The following is a 20,014-nucleotide window of genomic DNA, read 5'->3' as shown; positions in this document are numbered from 1 at the left end:
CTGGGCCTTTATACACTGGAGTTTAGAAGGATGAGAGGTGATCTCAAAGAAACATATAAAATTCTGACGGGATTGGACAGATTAGATGTAGGAAGAATGTTCCCGATGTTGGGGAAGTCCAGAACCAGGGGACACAATCTTAGGATAAGGGGCAGGCCATTTAGGACTGAGATGAGGAGAAACTTCTTCACTCAGGGAGTTGTTAACCTGTGGAATTCACTGCCGCAGAGAGTTGTTGATGCCAGTTCATTGGATATATTCAAGAGGGAGTTAGATATGGCCCTTACGGCTAAAGGGATCAAGGGGTATGGAGAGAAAGCAGGAACGGGGTACTGAAGGCATGAACAGCCATGATCTTATTGAATGGTGGTGCAGGCTCGAAGGGCCGAATGGCCTACTCCTGCACTTATTTTCTATGTTTCTCCCCCAGTGAGGAGTCAGACTGTGTAACAAGTGTCCCTGTGTACAGTGTGTCTCTCCCAGTGAGGAGTCAGACTCTGTAACAAGTGTCCCTATGTACAGTGTCTCTCTCCCAGTGAGGAGTCAGACTGTGTAACAAGTGTCCCTGTGTACAGTGTGTCTCTCAGTGAGGGGTCAGACTGTGTAACAAGTGTCCCTGTGTACAGTGTGTCTCTCCCAGTGAGGAGTCAGACTCTGTAACAAGTGTCCCTGTGTACTGTGTGTGTCTCCCAGTGAGGAGTCAGACTCTGTAACAAGTGTCCCTGTGTACAGTGTGTGTCTCCCAGTGAGGAGTCAGACTGTGTAACAAGTGTCCCTGTGTACAGTGTGTCTCCCAGTGAGGAATCAGACTGTGTAACAAGTGTCCCTGTGTACAGTGTGTGTCTCCCAGTGAGGAGTCAGACTGTGTAACAAGTGTCCCTGTGTACAGTGTGTGTCTCTCCCAGTGAGGAGTCAGACTGTGTAACAATGTCCCTGTGTACAGTGTGTCTCTCCCAGTGAGGAGTCAGACTGTGTAACAAGTGTCCCTGTGTACAGTGTGTCTCTCCCAGTGAGGAGTCAGACTCTGTAACAAGTGTCCCTGTGTACAGTGTCTCTCCCAGTGAGGGGTCAGACTGTGTAACAATGTCCCTGTGTACAGTGTGTCTCTCCCAGTGAGGAGTCAGACTGTGTAACAAGTGTCCCTGTGTACTGTGTGTCTCTCCCAGTGAGGAGTCAGACTGTGTAACAAGTATCCCTGTGTACAGTGTTTCTCCCCCAGTGAGGGGTCAGACTCTGTAACAAGTGTCCCTATGTACAGTGTGTGTCTCCCAGTGAGGAGTCAGACTGTGTAACAAGTGTCCCTGTGTACAGTGTTTCTCCCCCAGTGAGGGGTCAGACTCTGTAACAAGTGTCCCTGTGTACAGTGTTTCTCCCCCAGTGAGGAGTCAGACTGTGTAACAAGTGTCCCTATGTACAGTGTGTGTCTCCCAGTGAGGAGTCAGACTGTGTAACAAGTGTCCCTGTGTACAGTGTCTCTCCCAGTGAGGAGTCAGACTGTGTAACAAGTGTCCCTGTGTACAGTGTGTCTCCCAGTGAGGGGTCAGACTGTGTAACAAGTGTCCCTGTGTACAGTGTGTCTCTCCCAGTGAGGAGTCAGACTGTGTAACAAGTGTCCCTATAACCCTCCGAGTTCTCTCCACTCTGACCTATTGCCCAGCCTCGATTTTCAGCGCTCCACTGTTGGGCCCATGTTTTCAGCAGCCAAGCTCCTAAACTCTGGAATTCCCTCCCTAAAGCTCTTCGCAGATCGACCTCTCTCTCCTCCTCCTTCAAAAGCTTCTTCAAACCGACTTTTCACTGAGCTTTTGGTCATCCATCCTAACATCTCTTTATGTGGCCCAGTGTCCAATGTTTCTGATAATTGCCTTGTGACGTTTCATTACATTAAAGCCGCTATATAAATGCAAGTTATTGTTGTCCCGGTGTTGTGTTAATAAAACCCCGCTTACTTCAGCTTGTTCCTGGTCTCCTCGTTACTTTCATCAAAACCGGCTTCATTGTTTAAATGTGTTAAATAAAGGTTCCTCAAAACTACATCCCACCTTCTCCAAACGACACTGTAGACACGACCTGTCCGTCTATTGATGGGTTTTACTCGGAAGGCTGGCTATGCAATTTACACAAGATGGTGAGACTGGATGTGAGCTAAAAAGTGCAGCAGGGAATCTAAAAATGCCACCCCACATTAACGGAAAATGGTCAACGTAACCCTGCGGCAAAATGGTCAACGTAACCCTGCGGCAAAATGGTCAACGTAACCCTGCAGCAAAATGGTCAACGTAACCCTGCAGCAAAATGGTCAACGTAACCCTGCGGCAAAATGGTCAACGTAACCCTGCAGCAAAATGGTCCCCATGAACCTGCAACAATCATAGAATCATACAGCCCATTGGGCCCATCCTGCCTGTGCCGGCTCTGTGAAAGAGCGATCCAATTATTCCCTCTCTCTCCCTGTAGCCCTGCAAACTGTTTCTTTACAAGTGTACAAGTATAATCTGCTTCCACCCTCCTTTCAGGCACTGCTTTCCAGATCATAACAGCTCTCTGCATCAAAACAAATCCTCCTCCTCTCTGCTCTGGTTCTTTTGCCAATAATGTTAAACCTGTCCTTTGGTTCCCCACCCTCCTGCCACTGGGAATAGTCTCTCCCGATTTACTCGATGAAAACCCCTCAAATGGCCTCCATGGTTGTAGCATCGCTCCGAAACACAAGCATTTTTGGAAATGTCCATCCACTGGTTTCTGAACTTAATTCCCTCTCGGCCCCTGTTCATCACCCACCCAGTTAACATGTTTTTCTAACATTGCCGGCCGGGCTTTGTATATATTTAATGTGGAGACACAGATTTTTGAACGATGAGAGTCGGGTTTTAGGGAGCGGAGAGAGAAGTGGGGCTGAGTCCATGATCAGATCAGCCATGATCGTATTAAATGGTGGAGCAGGCTCGAGGGGCCAAATGGCCGACTCCGGCTCTTATTTCTTATGTACTTGTGTTATGTTCTACTTTAACCCCAGGCTTTAACCTCTTTAAAACACAAGGGCCACAAACGAACAGGAACTTGTTCACCAGAGACAACAAAACCAGGGCCCAGACTGGAAATTAAACCCCAGGTAATAAACAGACAGAACTCACGTGGGCCCATTGGGTACAACCTCGAGAGGGGGTCTCGGTCAGTCCCCTCTGGACGGGATCCTCGGTCAGTCCCCTTGGCAGGGGGTCTCGGTCAGTCCCCTCGGCAGGGAGTCTCGGTCAGTCCCCTCGGCAGGGGGTCTCGGTCAGTCCCCTCGGGAGGGGGTCTCAGTCAGTCCCCTCGGGAGGGGGTCTCGGTCAGTCCCCTCGGCAGGAGGTCTCGGTCAGTTCCCTTCGGAGGGGGTCTCGGTCAGTCCCTCTGGAGGAGGCCTCATCAAACATGGCTGCCACAGCCAGTAAGTGACATCATCAAAATGGACACAGCCAGGCCACATCCCTTTCAAACTGCATGTGTGAGAGAGAGAGAGAGTGAGTATATTGTGGTGTATGTAGCACACAAATCACTGACTCCACACGGTCTGGTGTAAATCTAACTGCTGTGACCTTCGTCCTTTATTGTTCAGCTCCAGAGTGACTCTCAGGTGTGGTGGTCAGCCTTATATAGCACCTGTTGCAGGTACTTCTAGGTTTCCCACCACAGCGCCCTCTGTGGTGTAGCATTGTGCTTACATTACACTGAAGGTACTGGGATGATACACACATCATTACATAACACTGATCATGTTATGATTTGCGAAGTGCCCTGTTATCATTTCTTTAACAAAGGGTTCCAGCATTTTCCCGAGGACTGATGTCAGGCTAACTGGCTCTATCTCGCTCTGTTCCTCTCTCCCATGATTTGCTGCTAATAAATTTCCCCTCGCTACACTGCACAACCTGCCTTTTCCGACCTGGATACTTTGCTGTGCTCCCACCCTGTGTGTCCCCAGATTGGGTTTAGAAAGTATGGTCACCCTAATTTAATCTGGTGATATGTGAACACTCAGCAGTTGGGGGCCTGAGCATTGTCCACACTGACAGGCAGTGAGCTATTGGCTCCTGTTCAGGGACAATTCATCACTGGCACATTCTCCCACCTTGTTCAAGGACAGCAGACAGGACGGCAACTGGTGACGGGCCAGTTCCGTTTCACAGGCAAATATGAAGGCCAACATCCCATTCGCCTTCCTGATTACCTGCTGCATCTGCAAACTAACTTTTTGGGATTCATGGACTAAGGTTTGGCAGATGGAATACAATGTCGGAAAGTGTGAGGTCATCCACCTTGGGGGAAAAAAACAGTAAAAGGGAATATTATTTGAATCGGGAGAAATTACAACATGCTGCGGTGCAGAGGGACCTGGGGGTCCTTGTGTATGAAACTCTTTTTGGAGTTCACCTGCAAAACATAAAACATTAAACGGTGCCACCCGACCTGGGTGACACTCCAGACATTTACAAGGCCCTTTTTTTTTTTTCCCCCCCCCCTTTTTTTTTTGTTTTTTTTTTTGTGTTTTTCTTTTTTTTTGGGGCACTAAAATCACAATTTTTCCCAGTGCCCCCTATAAAAGGGAAGGGGACACTAAAAGCACCGGCAATTAAAACAAATTAAACTTAAAAACGTAAAATCAAATTAAAATTTGGTTGCCAGGCGTGATGATGCACTCCAGTCCCTCCGGTGCCCACCTTTCGTGGAAGGCCGCGAGCGTACCGGTGGACACCGCGTGCTCCATCTCCAAGGACACCCTGGACCGGATGTAAGAGTGGAAGAGAGGCAGGCAGTCGGGCTGAACGACCCCCTCGACCGCCCGCTGCCTGGACCGGCTGATGGCACCCTTGGCCGTGCCCAGGAGCAGTCCTACGAGGAGGCCTTCGGACCTACCCGCTCCCCTCCGCACAGGGTGCCCAAAGATCAGGAGAGTGGGACTGAAGTGCAGCCAGAATTTCAGGAGCAGCCCCTTCAAATAGTGGAACAGGGGCTGCAACCTTGTGCATTCAATAAAAACATGGAACACGGACTCCTCCAGACCGCAGAAATTGCAGGCGGCCCGGGAGTCCGTGAACCGGCTTAAAAATTTGTTGCACGGCACTGCTCCGTGCACCACCCTCCAGGCCAAGTCCCCGATGAATAGTGGGAGGACCCCTGCGTAGAGTGCCCTCCATCGGGGACCCCCGCCTCCTCCGGACGGCAAGATGGTACGCCATGGCGTGTCCGGACGGCAGGCGAGGATGGCAAAGTTGAGAGTGTGCAGGAGCAGCCCGTACAGGAAACCCCTCCGCGCGGAACTGAAAGGCACGGAGGGGATTTCCCCGAGGCGGCTCAAGTTGTGAGGCGCCGGCCCCCGAGGGAGGTTCCGGGGTTTGGCGCCGATGAGGAATTCCGTCCGGACGGGGGTCAGTTCGGACGGGATCTCCCCACGTGCTTGAGCCTCCTCGATACACCTAACGGAGTCAGGGCCCAGAGCTGTTTTTAGCGACTCGATGGCATCGGCCGCGTGGCGGACGTTGGCAGAGTTTAGGCGCCGCGCCAGCGTGTCTGGCGCCATCCAGCCCGCTCCTCCGCCATCGAGCAGGTCCCTGACCCTGGTCACCTCACCAGCCACAGCCCTCTCTTCCGACCGCCACATAAAACCTCGGCCGTGGAGGTACGGATTCCCGAGCAGCGGCTCCTGCAGGACGGCCGCCACTCCAGCCGGCGGAGAGCTGCGCTTGGTGGAGACTTTGTTCCAGACCCTGATGAGTTCCCTGTAAAAGACAGGCAGCTCCCGGAGGGCGGTCCTGGCACCCCCCAAGTTCACAAACAGGAGCTGCGTGTCATAATTGAGGTCGAGCTGCTGGCGGAAGAAAATGCAAATGCAACAGATGAAAATCAGTTATCACTGAGCAGAATGGGAGAAATCACTGTTTAATTAAGTAATTATCAGGAGTGGGGTTCGAATCCACGCGGGTATAAACCCATTGGATCTTAAGCCCAACGCCTTAACCACTCGGCCATCCTGGTGCCACAGAAGTGTATGCTGTATCACTACAACGAATGATGCGCTGCTGATGGTTGGGGCAGCAAGAATGCTGTGAGCTGTAAATTTGTTCAGGAACAGCCTTGCAGTTCAAGCGGCCGAAAATACAATGTTCCTTGACCGGGAATCGAACCCGGGCCGCAGCGGTGAAAGCGCCGAATCCTAAGCACTAGACCACCAGGGAAGCTGCTAAAGGATGCGTCTCACTGTATTGGCCAGGCTGCACTGCAGCACCTATTCACAGGTGCGACCCAACTACTGACCAGCACTGGGGCTTTGACCAGCACTGGGGCTTTGACCTGCTCCGTTCCCGACCTGGGCCGGTTCACCCCTCTTCATCAGACCTGGTGATCCCAGATTAACCGAGGACCACCATGTGGAAACCGGTCTTAGTGTGGACACCCGATCGGCACAGGCGACAGCAGCCCAGAACTCCTGACCTCGAGCAATCCTGCAGCCTCAGCCTCCCAGCAGCGGGATCACAGGAGCACGCCACTGCACCCGGCTCCTTGTGCATGAATCCCAAAAAGTTAGTTTGCAGGTTCAGCAGGTAATCAGGAAGGTGAATGGGATGTTGGCCTTCATTGCGAGAGGGATGGAGTACAAGAGCAGGGAGGTCCTGCTGCAACTGTATAGGGTATTAGTGAGGCCGCACCTGGAGTACTGCGTGCAGTTTTGGTCACCTTACTTAAGGAAGGATATACTGGCTTTGGAGGGGGTACAGAGACGATTCACTCGGCTGATTCCGGAGATGAGGGGGTTACCTTATGATGATAGATTGAGTAGGCTGGGTCTTTACTCGTTGGAGTTCAGAAGGATGAGGGGTGATCTTATAGAAACATTTAAAATAATGAAAGGGATAGACAAGATAGAGGCAGAGAGGTTGTTTCCACTGGTCGGGGAGACTAGAACTAGGGGGCACAGCCTCAAAATACGGGGGAGCCAATTTAAAACCGAGTTGAGAAGGAATTTCTTCTCCCAGAGGGTTGTGAATCTGTGGAATTCTCTGCCCAAGGAAGCAGTTGAGGCTAGCTCATTGAATGTATTCAAGTCACAGATAGATAGATTTTTAACCAATAAGGGAATTAAGGGTTATGGGGAGCGGGCGGGTAAGTGGAGCTGAGTCCACGGCCAGATCAGCCATGATCTTGTTGAATGGCAGAGCAGGCTCGAGGGGCTAGATGGCCGACTCCTGTTCCTAATTCTTATTACCTTTACTGACTGAGAGATTTCTGTATCGGGTTCAATCGTTCTAAGGTAAGAAATACAAAACAGGAACTGTTTCCGGGTTCTAAAGATTCAGCACTAAGAACAAATGATAACGTTGCTAAATATGGGGAGGTTGCACACTGAATAACAGGAAGAAGAGGTAACATCTGTTACACCCAGAATTGACTTTTCCAACACACTCCTGGCTGGCCTCCCACATTCCACTCACAGCTCACTCAGTCTCACCTTTATCTCCCTCCCCCTGCTGGTATCTCCCGGTATCAAAGCTCACTCAGTCTCACCTTTATCTCCCTCCCCCTGCTGGTATCTCCCGGTATCACAGCTCACTCAGTCTCACCTTTATCTCCCTCCCCCTGCTGGTATCTCCAGGTATCAAAGCTCACTCAGTCTCACCTTTATCTCCCTCCCCCTGCTGGTATCTCCCGGTATCACAGCTCACTCAGTCTCACCTTTATCTCCCTCCACCTGCTGGTATCTCCCGGTATCACAGCTCACTCAGTCTCACCTTTATCTCCCTCCCCCTGCTGGTATCTCCCGGTATCACAGCTCATTCAGTCTCACCTTTATCTCCCTCCCCCTGCTGGTATCTCCCGGTATCACAGCTCACTCAGTCTCACCTTTATCTCATTCCCCCTGCTGGTATCTCCCGGTATCACAGCTCACTCAGTCTCACCTTTATCTCCCTCCCCCTGCTGGTATCTCCCGGTATCACAGCTCACTCAGTCTCACCTTTATCTCACTCCCCCTGCTGGTATCTCCCAGTATCACAGCTCACTCAGTCTCACCTTTATCTCCCTCCCCCTGCTGGTATGTCCCGGTATCACAGCTCACTCAGTCTCACCTTTATCTCCCTCCCCCTGCTGGTATGTCCCGGTATCACAGCTCACTCAGTCTCACCTTTATCTCCCTCCCCCTGCTGGTATCTCCCGGTATCACAGCTCACTCAGTCTCACCTTTGTCTCCCTCCCCCTGCTGGTATCTCCCGGTATCACAGCTCACTCAGTCTCACCTTTGTCTCCCTCCCCCTGCTGGTATCTCCCGGTATCACAGCTCACTCAGTCTCACCTTTATCTCCCTCCCCCTGCTGGTATGTCCCGGTATCACAGCTCACTCAGTCTCACCTTTATCTCACTCCCCCTGCTGGTATCTCCCAGTATCACAGCTCACTCAATCTCACCTTTATCTCACTCCCCCTGCTGGTATCTCCCGGTATCACAGCTCACTCAGTCTCACCTTTATCTCACTCCCGCTGCTGGTATCTCCCGGTATCACAGCTCACTCAGTCTCACCTTTATCTCACTCCACCTGCTGGTATCTCCCGGTATCACAGCTCACTCAGTCTCACCTTTATCTCACTCCCCCTGCTGGTATCTCCCGGTATCATAGCTCACTCAGTCTCACCTTTATCTCACTCCCCCTGCTGGTGTCTCCCGGTATCACAGCTCACTCAGTCTCACCTTTATCTCCCTCCCCCTGCTGGTATCTCCCGGTATCACAGCTCACTCAGTCTCACCATTATCTCACTCCCCCTGCTGGTATCTCCCGGTATCACAGCTCACTCAGTCTCACCTTTATCTCCCTCCCCCTGCTGGTATCTCCCGGTATCACAGCTCACTCAGTCTCACCTTTATCTCGCTCCCCCTGCTGGTATCTCCCGGTATCACAGCTCACTCAGTCTCACCATTATCTCCCTCCCCCTGCTGGTATCTCCCGGTATCAAAGCTCACTCAGTCTCACCTTTATCTCACTCCACCTGCTGGTATCTCCTAGTATCACAGCTCACTCAGTCTCACCTTTATCTCCCTCCCCCTACTGGTATCTTCCGGTATCACAGCTCACTCCGTCTCACCTTTATCTCACTCGCTCTGCTGGTATCTCCCGGTATCACAGCTCACTCAGTCTCACCTTTATCTCACTCCCCCTGCTGGTATCTCCCAATATCACAGCTCACTCACTCTCACCTTTATCTCACTCACCCTGCTGGTATCTCCCTGTATCACAGCTCACTCTCACCTTTATCTCACTCTCCCTGCTGGTATCTCACAGTATCACAGCTCACTCAGTCTCACCTTTATGTCCCTCCCCCTGCTGGTGTCTCCAGATATCACAGCTCACTCATTCTCACCTTTATCTCCCTCCACCTGCTGGTATCTCCCGGTATCACAGCTCACTCAGTCTCACCTTTATCTCCCTCCCCCTGCTGGTATCTCCCGGTATCACAGCTCACTCAGTCTCACCTTTATCTCACTCCCCCTGCTGGTATCTCCCGGTATCACAGCTCACTCAGTCTCACCTTTATCTCACTCCACCTGCTGGTATCTCCTGGTATCACAGCTCACTCACTCTCACCTTTATCTCACTCCCCCTGCTGGTGTCTCCAGGTAGTGGTGAACCTGTGGAATTCTCTACCACAGAAAGTTGTTGAGGCCAATTCACTAAATATATTCAAAAAGGAGTTAGATGAGGTCCTTACTGCTAGGGGGATCAAGGGGTATGGCGAGAAAGCAGGAATGGGGTACTGAAGTTGAATGTTCAGCCATGAACTCATTGAATGGCGGTGCAGGCTAGAAGGGCCGAATGGCCTACTCCTGCACCTATTTTCTATGTTTCTATGTTTCTATGTATTACAGCTCACTCACTCTCACTGAGAATGCTCAGGGGATCCAAGAGCTAGTAGATCACAAGCGCAGAGCATTTCTGAGACTGAAGCAACAACGCAACTCGGGAGCAGCAAAGCAGCATTACAGACGGCTCAAGGCTGAGGTCCAACAAAAACCCAGGACCTAAATAACAGGTGGTGGATGGAGAAAGCACAGGCCCAAGGCCCCACCACAATGCTGGCCAAGAACAGGGAAATACTCATCAAGGACACCGAGGCAGTCAGGGCCCGCTGGAAGGAGCACTCCAAAGATCTCCTCAATCGAGACTCTGCCTTTGACTCGAGTGTTCTCGACTCCATCCCGCAGCATGCTACTCGCCACCACCTCAGTGAAACCACAACACTGCACGAGGTAGATAAAGCCGTAAGACAGCTTAAGAACAACAAGGCTACAGGAGCGGATGGAATCCCTGCTGAGGCACTAAGGTACAGCAGAGAGGCACTGCTGGTGCGAATATATGACCTCATCTCGCTCATCTGGAGGAGGAGAGCATGCAGTGATTGTGACCATCTTTAAGAAAGGGGACAAGTCCGACTGCGGCAACTACAGAGGAATCTCCCTGCTATCAGCCACTGGGAAAGTTGTTGCAAGAATTCTCCTCAACCGTCTTCTCCCTGTAGCTGAGGAGCTCCTCCCGGAGTCGCAGTGCGGATTTCGTCTCCTCCGGGCACAACGGACATGATTTTTGCAGCGCGAGAGCTGAGGGAAAAATGCAGGGAACAGCACCAGCCCTTATACATGGCCTTCTTCGAGCTTACAAAGGCCTTTGACACTGTCAACCGCGAGGGTCTATGGACCGTCCTCCATTTCGGATGCCCCCAAAAGTTCATCACCATCCTCCGCCTGCTCCACGACGACATGCAGGCCGTGATCCTTATCAACGGATCCATCACAACCCTCTGGGAGAAGAAATTCCGTCTCAACTCGCTTTTAAATTGGCTCCCCCGTATTTTGAGGCTGTGCCCCCTAGTTCTAGTCTCCCCTTCCAGTGGAAACAATCTCTCTGCCTCTATCTTGTCTCTCCCTTTCATTATTTAAAATGTTTCTATAAGATCACCCCTCATCCTTCTGATCTCCAACGAGTAACGACCCAGTCTACTCAATCTATCATCATAAGGTAACCCCCTCATCTCCGGAATCAGCCTAGTGAATCGTCTCTGTACCCCCTCCAAAGCCAGTATATCCTTCCTTAAGTAAGGTGACCAAAACTGCATGCAGTACTCCAGGTGCGGTCTCACCAATACCCTATACAGTTGCAGCAGGACTTCCCTGCTTTTGTACTCCATCCCTCTCGCAATGAAGGCCAACATATAACCTGCTGCACCTGCAAACTAACTTTTTGGGTTTCATGCACAAGGACCCCCAGGTCCCTCTGCACCGCAGCAAGTTATAATTTCTCCCCATTCAAATAATATTCCCTTTTACTATTTTTTTTCCCCAAGGTGGATGACCTCACACTTTCCGACATTGTATTCCATCTGCCAAACCTTCGCCCATTCACTTAACCTATCCAGGCTTGTGATTTAATTTTAGTGATTCTTTTTGTGTGTGAAGGAGTACTTTTAGCAGCACTGTTGAATAAATCACCTGCTGAAATCAGTGAGTGCAGCTTTTCACTGCTAAACTTGCAGAACAGGTGCTGCATTGGTGCATGCAAATTAAGGACTGTGTGTTTTGAGAAATAAGAGTGCCAATTCAACTTTGCAATGGAACAACGTCCACCAAGAACAAAGAATTTCTTGCATGAGGAAGTGGAGATATTAGTCAACATAATTGAGCAGAGATGGCAGGAGCTAGATACCAGCAACAGAGGTCGCATAAAAGTGCCACCTAAAGAAATGAAGAAACGCTGGAACCAAGTTGCAGAAGATTACTGCGCAGTGGTGCATACCAGGAGATCTGGAAGCCAGTGTAAAAAGAAATGGCATGACCTTGGTCCATTAGTTAGTGTCAGTAATATTTTCCATTTTTAATGTAGTCATAATTATAACGTGGCTATCTGTATGTCCCACCTTGCAGACTGACACACTCTGTAAAAAGTTATATTTTACTCTTTGCAGAAGAAATTGGCCCACAACAAAAGGGAAGCAACTCGAACAGGAGGAGGCATGCCCAATCTGCATCCACTGATACCCTTGGAACAGAGGGTAGCTGCTATGATGAGTCGTACATGGAGAAAAGCAATCAGTACAGCACAAGCTGGGCCCGCACGTGAGGAACAGGGTAAGTCCTGAAAATGCATCGTGGCCCTTCAAATCAACCTGCTGTCTGGCCTGCTATGTGTGAGAGTACTCATGTCACCCATCCGGCCCCCTCCCTTGCTGTTAAACATTTGACTGTTCTGATATATTTTGCAGAACATGATGATGATGATGATGATGCCGATGATGATGATGATGATGATGCCAACCCTGAGGATCCTGAGGATACAGAACAAGAACCAGTACAACCAGATGCGGACGTACCAGACTGGATGATGGCAGCGATGACTCAAATGTCTGCAGGGGAGAGTTTCCAAATTAATGTTTATGAGCCCCCATCAAGGGGCATCAGAGTTTCAACCCCCAGCATAGGTTCTGGTTCCACCTTCTATGGTTTTGATTCCGATGCTGCTGGTCCCAGTGCTGCTGCTGGTATCTTGGAGCAGTTTACACCCATTCACCCACCATCCCAGCCCACGGCTCGCACTCGAGTGCTGTCGTCTGGAACACCAAGTGTCCCACCGTCCCAGCCCGCGCCTCTCTCTCTAGTACTGCCGTCTGGAACACAGACCGTCCCACCATCCCAGCCCACGTCCCTCTCTCTAGTACTGCCGTCTGGAACACAGACCGTCCCACCATCCCAGCCCGTGCCTCTCTCTCTCTAGTACTGCCGTCTGCAACACCGAGCGTCCCAGCGTCCCAGCGTGCGCCTCCCTGTGTAGTGGTGCCGTTTGGAACACCGAGCGTCCCATCGTCCCTGCCCGCGCCTCCAGTGCAGTGGTGCTGTGAGGCAGACCCAGGCAGAGGAGAAGGAGATTGGAGACGCGCTCTCCTGAGATGCAGCGTGCAACAGATGCGGCTCAGGTTGTGGCAATGGGTATGGAGACCAAAGAGCTTACCCGATCACTCATCGGTAGCGTCAGTGCAGTGGGTGAAGAGGTGACGGGCCTGACGGGAGAAATAGCAGTAATGACACGGGAACTTAGGGAGGGAATGTCCGAGGGAGTGCAATCGACGACACAGGGCCGTCGGGGAGGGCATGCAAACGACAGCACAGGCCCCTCATGGGGACAGCTGCTGCAATAAGGGCACACAGCCCCGCCAGTCAAATGACACCCCCATGAAGAAGTGAACATTCACTGAGATGTGGATGAGAGATGGTTGCAGCCTTTCTCTGCTGCTTTTGTTCTTGTTCTTGATGTAGCTGTCGTCGCGTTTTTCACATTGAAATTGTTTTGTAAGTTTTGTAACTTTACAACTTATAAATGATCTTAGGGTTTTGAAGTGATCTTATCGTGTAAATGCTCTCACTTTTTGTAACTTATTTAATTTTGCACCTAAAAGTGATCTTGAAGTTTAAGTGATGTTAAGAGTGTAAGATTTTTCACATTGAGATTGTTTTGTAACTTTACAAGTTTATAAGTGATCGTAAAGTTTTTAAGTGATCTTCAAGAGTCATATTAAAAAGTGAAGTTTGATACAACAAATATTTTATTACAGTGACGTTAACTTTTCAATAAAATATTTTTTCATTAAAACTGTTTCAGGAAATTAGGGGTGCATGCAATAAAGGTGCAGCAGTTATAATGGGTGACTTTAATATGCATATAGATTGGGTTAACCAAACTGGAAGCAATACGGTGGAGGAGGATTTCCTGGAGTGCATAAGGGATGATTTTCTAGACCAATATGTTGAGGAACCAACTGGGGGAGAGGCCATCTTAGACTGGGTGTTGTGTAATGAGAGAGGATTAATTAGTAATCTCGTTGTTTGAGGCCCCTTGGGGAAGAGTGACCATAATATGGTGGAATTCTACATTAGGATGAAGAATGAAACAGTTAATTCAGAGACCATGGTCCAGAACTTAAAGAAGGGTAACTTCGAAGGTATGAGGCGTGAATTGGCTAGGATAGATTGGCGAATGATACTTAAGGAGTTGACAGTGGATGGGCAATGGCAGACATTTAGAGACTGCATGGATGAACTACAACAATTGTACATCCCTGTCTGGCGTAAAAATAAAAAAGGGAAGATGGCTCAACCGTGGCTATCAAGGGAAATCAGGGATAGTATCAAAGCCAAGGAAGTGGCATACAAATTGGCCAGAAATAGCAGTGAACCTGGGGATTGGGAGAAATTTAGAACTCAGCAGAGGAGGACAAAGGGTTTGATTAGGGCAGGGAAAATAGAGTACGAGAGGAAGCTTGCGGGGAACATTAAGACGGACTGCAAAAGCTTCTATAGATATGTAAAGAGAAAAAGGTTAGGAAAGACAAACGTAGGTCCCCTGCAGTCAGAATCAGGGAAGTCATACTGGGGAACAAAGAAATGGCAGACCAATTGAACAAGTACTTTGGTTCAGTATTCACTAAGGAGGACACAAACAACCTTCCGGATATAAAAGGGGTCAGAGGCTCTAGCAAGAAGGAGGAACTGAGGGAAATCCTTATTAGTCGGGAAATTGTGTTGGGGAAATTGATGGGATTGAAGGCCGATAAATCCCCAGGGCCTGATGGACTGCATCCCAGAGTACTTAAGGAGGTGGCCTTGGAAATAGCGGATGCATTGACAGTCATTTTCCAACATTCCATAGACTCTGGATCAGTTCCTATCGAGTGGAGGGTAGCCAAAGTAACCCCACTTTAAAAAAGGAGGGAGAGAGAAAACAGGGAATTATAGACCGGTCAGCCTGACCTCAGTAGTGGGTAAAATGATGGAATCAATTATTAAGGATGTCATAGCAGCGCATTTGGAAAGAGGTGACATGATAGGTCCAAGTCAGCATGGATTTGTGAAAGGGAAATCGTGCTTGACAAATCTTCTGGAATTTTTTGAGGATGTTTCCAGTAGAGTGGACAAGGGAGAACCAATTGATGTGGTATATTTGGACTTTCAGAAGGCTTTCGACAAGGTCCCACACAAGAGATTAATGTGCAAAGTTAAAGCACATGGGATTGGGGATAGTGTGCTGACATGGATTGAGAACTGGTTGTCAGACAAGAAGCAAAGAGTCGGAGTAAATGGGTACTTTTCAGAATGGCAGGCAGTGACTAGTGGGGTACCGCAAAGTTCTGTGCTGGGGCCGCAGCTGTTTACATTGTACATTAATGATTTGGACGAGGGGATTAAATGTAGTATCTCCAAATTTGCGGTTGACACTAAGTTGGGTGGCAGTGTGAGCTGTGAGGAGGATGCTATGAGGCTGCAGAGTGACTTGGATAGGTTAGGTGAGTGGGCAAATGCATGGCAGATGAAGTATAATGTGGATAAATGTGAGGTTATCCACTTTGGTGGTTAAAAACAGAGAGACAGACTATTATCTGAATGGTGACAGATTAGGAAAAGGGGAGGTGCAACGAGACCTGGGTGTCATGGTACATCAGTCATTGAAGGTTGGCATTCAGGTACAGCAGGCGGTTAAGAAAGCAACTGGCATGTTGGCCTTCATAGCGAGGGGATTTGAGTACAGGGGCAGGGAGGTGTTGCTACAGTTGTACAGGGCCATGGTGAGGCCACACCTGGAGTATTGTGTACAGTTTTGGTCTCCTAACTTGAGGAAGGACATTCTTGCTATTGAGGGAGTGCAGCGAAGGTTCACCAGACTGATTCCCGGGATGGCAGGACTGACATATGAAGAAAGACTGGATCAACTGGGCTTGTATTCACTGGAGTTCAGAAGAATGAGAGGGGACCTCATAGAAACGTTTAAAATTCTGACGGGTTTAGACAGGTTAGATGCGGGAAGAATGTTCCCAATGTTGGGGAAGTCCAGAACCAGGGGTCACAGTCTAAGGATAAGGGGTAAGCCATTTAGGACTGAGATGAGGAGAAACTTCTTCACCCAGAGAGTGGTGAACCTGTGGAATTCTCTACCACAGAAAGTTGTTGAGGCCAATTCACTAAATATATTCAAAAAGGAGTTAGATATAGTCCTTACTACTCGGGGGATCAAGGGGTATAGCGAGAAAGCTGGAATGGGGTACTGAAGTTGCATGTTCAGCCATGAACTCATTGAATGGTGGTGCAGGCTCGAAGGGCCGAATGGCCTACTCCTGCACCTATTTTCTATGTTTCGATGTTCCATTAACACAACACAACGTAGGAACAACTGCAAAGAATAAACATGTCCATGTGCAATAGTGGTCGCAGAGCCCTCAGGCATCAGTAGTTGAAGCGTTCACGGATGAGCTGCTGGCGCAGGGCTCGAACAATCGTTAAAGGAGGGCGGTCTCCGACCTCGTGCTCCGGCATCAGGCATTTGCATGCTTTCCTGATCGTCGTCATCGTCCTCATCCTGCTCTTCCAAAATACTATCATCAGGCACTGGACCCTCACATGGATCTTCTGGTTCCACTACCAGCTCCTGCTGCCTCATGATGGCTAAGTTATGGAGCATGCAGCACACAACAGTGAAGTGACTGACAATCTGAGGAGAGTATTGCAAGTGGCCTCCGGAATGGTCCAGGCATCGCAAACGCTGTTTCAATATGCCAATGGTCCTCGCAATGATGCTGCGCGTCGCAATGTGCGCCATGTTGTATTGACGGTCAGCTTCTGTCCGTGTCACGTGTAGGGGCATCATGAGCCAGGTGGTCAGGCCGTACCCTTTGTCTCCCAGTAGCCAGCTCTGCCCTTCTGGCTGCTGCTCAAACATGTCAGATAGAACGCTGTCGCGAGGGATGACCGCATCGTGGGTGCTGCCAGGGTATCTCGCATCGACTGACATGATGCGCTGCTTGTCGTCACACACGAGCTGCACATTGATGGGAGTGGAAACCTTTTCTATTCCTGTACTGCTCGGAATCCTCCACAGGTGCTCGCAAGGCTATGTGGGTACAATCAATGCAGCCCTGTACCTTTGGGAAGCCAGCAATCCTGAAGAAGCCCACAGCCCTCTCATGGATCGCTTGTGCGGTCGTTCATTGGGAAATTGATGAAGTCATTCCTTTGCGCATACAGTGCAGCCGTGACCTGGTAAACGCAGGCATGTATTGCACGTCGAGAGATGGCGCACACATCTCCAGGTGTAGCCTGAAACGATCCAGAGGCATAGAAGGCAAGTGCAGCTGTTACCTTCACTTCAACAGGCAAGGCAGTTGGTGTTCTGCTTCTGGGCTGTAAATCTGTTCTAAGCATATCACAGATCTCAACGGCAACTTCTCTGCGGAAACGCAGCCTTTTGAAACAATCAGCCTCGCTTATGTCCAGGTACGAGCGCCTGGCTCGATATTGCCGATGTGGGTAAGGTCTCCTGTCCATCAGCCTACGGGCTGTGACGTTCCTGGTACGGTGAGCTCTAATCAATTCTCTCCTATGCAGTGAATTGCTGGCGAACCATTGCACAATCCGTGGTGTTGACAAAGCAGCACCCATTCTGCAATTACAAATTTAAGTTTCAAACTGGCTATCTGGCTGCCTCATCCTATCCTGTGGCCGAATGGCCTCAGCCTCCCTCGCAGCTCGAAGGCTGCTTGCTGTGTCTTCGGCTGCCGTCGAGCCACTGACGCCGCCCCTGTCTCCTACATGGAAGGAAGGCCGACCTGAAGCACCGCAGCTCGAAGGCTGCTGCTGCTTCACACAGGTAGGAATATTCAATCTTTTGTATTTGCTTTGTTTATAATCTTTTATTCAGGATGGCTCTTTATTTGTATAACTTATATTTGTATTTGTATAATCTCAGTCTGTAACTAAGACTGTTGAATGCTTGTAAAATTTAATTACTTCCCCCTCCCCGCCCCCTCGTTCCCTACGCCTGATTTGTAACCTACGCCTGATTTCTAAAGTGTTGGCAAGGTTTTTCTGAGCGTACAAAAATCTAGACTTACTCCATTCTAAGTTAGTTTGGAGTAAGTTTTCGCTGCCTAAACTTTCAAAACAGACGTAAGTGGCCGGACACGCCCCCTTTTGAAAAAAAAATCTGTTCCAAAATGAAACTGTTCTCACTGACTAGAACTGGAGCAAACTAAATGCCGAGAATTGCAATTTCGAAAATACTCCATTCTAAACCAGTTGCTCCAAAAAAATTGGAGCAACTCAGACCGAAACTTGACCCCTATGTTTCTATGATTGTATTGCAGAGTGATATTCCAGTGAAAGGACTATTATATTGTAAAGTGCTGTTCCATTGCAATTTACTTCAATATTGCAAAGTCTAATCCATTGCGAACCAATAATACAACCATGGACGTTTATGGCACAGGAGGCCGCCATTCGGCCCGTCTAGCCCGTGCCAGCTCTGTGCAAGGGGGCGTCAGATAGTTCCACTCCCCGACCCTTTACCCCTAACCCTACAATTTTTGTTTTTCCTTCAGGTACTGATCTAATTCCCTTTGGAAAGCCACGATGTCGTACATTCCAGAGCAAACTCACTCGCAGCGTAAAAAAGCTCTCTCCTTTCGCCTTTGGTTCTTCTGCCAATCACCTTAACTCTGTGTCCTCTGGTTCTCGACCCTTCTGCCAATGGGAACGGTTTCTCTCGACTTTGTCTACACCCCTCGCTATGTTGAACACCTGTATGGAATCTCCGCAATTTTCTCTGCTCTGTGGAGAATAAGCCCAGCTTCTCCAGTCTATCCATGTAACTGAGGTCCCTCATCCCTGGAACCAGTCTTAGATATCTTTTCTGCAACCTCTCTAAGGCTTCACATCCTTCCTAGAGTGCGCTCCCATGAGTTGGACACAATACTCCAGTTGAAACCGAACCAGTGTTGTATAAAGGTCCATCATAACTTTCTTGCTTTGTACTCTATTCCTCGAATTATGAAGCCCAAGATTCCGTATACTTTTATTAACCGCATTCTCAATCTATCCTGCCACCTTCAACAATTTGTGCAATTATACCCCAGGACTCTCTGTGCATGCTCTCCCTTTAGAATTATGCACTTTAGTTCATATTGCCTCTCCTTGTTCTTCCTACCAAAATGCATCACTTTGCAATGTTCAGTGTCAAATTTCATTTGTCACGTTTCTGCCCATTCCAACAGCCTGTCTGTGTCCTCTTGTATTCTTTAACTATCCTCCTCACTGTTCATTATACTTTCAAGTTTTGTATCCAGGGACCAGGGAGAACTCCCCTTTTCTTTGAATAACGTCATGGGATCTTTTAATCCCACTTGGGAGGTCAGGTGGGGCCTCCATTCAACGTCTCGTGTGAAAGGCGGCACCTCTGACAGTGCAGTGCTCCCTCTGTACTGCATTAGAATGTAGGCCTAGATTTTATGCTCAAGGCTCTGTGGGTGGACATGATCCCACAACCTACTGACTCAGAGACCAGAGTGCTCCCACTGAGCCACGACTAACACCTCATTACTCCGGATTATTTCAGTTCGCTTACCGTCGGTTACTCTCATGGACAAGTCCAAGCTCCCCTTACCTTCCAGACTGCGACTCCTAGCCTTGGGATCCAGGGAAGGTATTGGTAACATGTCCATGTACCTGCCCTGGGAGTGTTTGATGGGACAGTGTAGAGGGAGCTTTACTGCTGTACCTGCCCTGGGAGTGTTTCATGGGACAGTGTAGAGGGAGCCTTACTCTGTATCGAACCCATGCTGGACCTGTCCCGCGAGTGTTTGACGGGACAGTGTAGAGGGAGCTTTACTCTTTATCTAACCGTTGCTGTGCCTGCCCTGGGAGTGTTTGATGGGACAGTGTAGAGTGAGCTTTACTCTGTATCTAACCCATGCTGTACCTGCCCTTGGAGAGATTGATGGGAAAGTGTACATAGAAACATAGAAACATAGAAAATAGGTGCAGGAGTAGGCCATTCAGCCCTTCTAGCCTGCACCGCCATTCAATGAGTTCATGGCTGAACATGAAACTTCAGTACCCGCTTCCTGCTTTCTCGCCATACCGTTTGATCCCCCGAGTAGTAAGGATTTCATCTAACTCCCTTTTG

At 49.4% G+C, this 20,014-nt stretch overlaps 1 protein-coding gene and 1 non-coding gene across 2 annotated transcripts in view; one reads left to right on the top strand and one right to left on the bottom strand.

Moving 5' to 3' along the window:
- LOC139242929 (uncharacterized) overlaps positions 1 to 20,014 on the top strand; it is a 297,685-nt gene that overhangs the window by 130,358 nt on the left and 147,313 nt on the right. The gene's annotated exons all lie outside the window — the stretch shown is intronic.
- Positions 5,930 to 6,012, bottom strand: trnal-uaa (transfer RNA leucine (anticodon UAA)). The gene has a single exon. It is a non-coding gene; the product is annotated as a tRNA-Leu (tRNA).

This window comes from Pristiophorus japonicus, unplaced genomic scaffold (assembly GCF_044704955.1).
Source record: "Pristiophorus japonicus isolate sPriJap1 unplaced genomic scaffold, sPriJap1.hap1 HAP1_SCAFFOLD_154, whole genome shotgun sequence".
Lineage (NCBI taxonomy): Eukaryota > Metazoa > Chordata > Chondrichthyes > Pristiophoridae > Pristiophorus > Pristiophorus japonicus.
Note: the sequence above shows the minus strand (reverse complement) of the source record. Positions and strands in the feature narration are given on the sequence as shown.